This window comes from Ceratina calcarata, unplaced genomic scaffold, assembly GCF_001652005.2.
Source record: "Ceratina calcarata isolate Rehan_Ccalc_2016 unplaced genomic scaffold, ASM165200v1 scaffold334.2, whole genome shotgun sequence".
Lineage (NCBI taxonomy): Eukaryota > Metazoa > Arthropoda > Insecta > Hymenoptera > Apidae > Ceratina > Ceratina calcarata.
In genome coordinates, this window is record NW_017156169.1 from 338,202 (window position 1) to 339,855 (window position 1,654).

Consider the following 1,654-nt stretch of genomic DNA (forward strand, 5'->3'; position numbering starts at 1 on the left):
TTTTGTATAAATGCACGAGGTTCAGTGATAAGATTTGTAGACGGAATCAGGTTGGTCGTGAGCATAACGCGAATAGGAAGGAAGTAAGGAAGGTTATTTGCGATGAGTAGCGAGAATAGTGGTGCGGCGGATGGCAAGCTGAAAGCGATACAGAGTGGACGTGGTTATGCTTCTGGGCTCGGGCTCGTAGAGCTCCGAGGCAAGGGGTCGCAAAGGCGTTAGTCATGGAACGAACCGAGGCGGCTTTAAAGTGGCTGCATCGAAAAATAATTGCTCGTTGACAGGCCGTGAAATGAATTTATTTAATTTCAGATAGGTATAACAGAATTACACGGCAGTTGGAGGTGCGATGAAGCCTGAGCTGGCGTGACGAGACACTCGATGGAGCAGCCGACCCACCGTGCCTCCGGGAAACGGTGCCTCCCGATGACGCCGGAACCTTCGGCAGCCTCGCCAGCCTTCTCCAAAACCAGAACACCAGTCTTGTTTTTTAGTTAAAAACAAACTGAAATCCACGTCGTAAATGCCTGAAGACTAAATGGTACAAAACGATTTTGGAAAGTGGAACAATAAACTGGATAGAAGATTTGTTTTTAAGAGGCACAGGAGAGAATGGTTTAATGAAAATTCGTTTATTTCTATCGGTGCTACATTCGTGAATACGGCGTAAACGCTACACGTACGCTACGATAAAAGATTTTATGTACAAACACCACCGTCTCGAGGAAACGCGCGTTAATACTATCGTGGTATATGTTACACAACTATAGCCGAGTCCTCCTCCTCCGTCCACTTACAATATGTTACACGCTCGCCTCGAGCTCGTTCGCCATATCGTAACGACGAGTCGACTTATTAAATTAATTCTTACTTATTTACAATTCGCTCCGAGTCCAGTCAAGAAGTGTTCGCCTCCTGAATTTTCCTATGGCCGTCGCCTTCTTGCCTGAATTCGAAGAGATCAGGAGGAGCTACGGTTACATTACGCGGACACAGAGAGCGAACAAGTACGGGCCGTTTCCCTAAAGCTATACCTTAATTAACGCCTCCACGACGCGGCGAGAATGTAAAATGGAAAACGCCTTCGTCCTACATGCGAATCCTCTAAGCCGCTCGTGACAAACGACAAAGTATAATAAATAGACTGCAGATTTTCTTGCAGATTTCCGATGTAAATTAAAAAAAAAAAAAAGGGAAATCTAGATCGAGTACTTTTGACTTTTGCACGATACGTTTTCTTTATATTTTTTCCACATTCAATTCTTTCATAGATACTCGAAGTCTGCAGTCTAGTAATGAAACACCTAACGTCGCCGTCGAACTCGTTCGGCGCTTTTTTTATAGGTACACGTTCATAGATCCCTCGTGTACAACAGTTACATAGAAAACAAAGTACGTTTACGAGACTTTTAGCAGACTGTCCTTTAGCGAGGAATCTTTACTCGAGGAATTCTTCTTTGGCTGCACCGCGCGAACGTCTCCTATAGCTGGTACGGGACAGGAGAAACGAAACGCGACGAGATTCTTAACAATAAGACACGCAGCACGAGATTTTTTCATATATCCACTTGTATCATATTCACGTTACATACTAGCATCCCCGCTGCGGCTTCACCGTAATTATTGTGTATAAAAATTAAAAGTTTTTCATAAA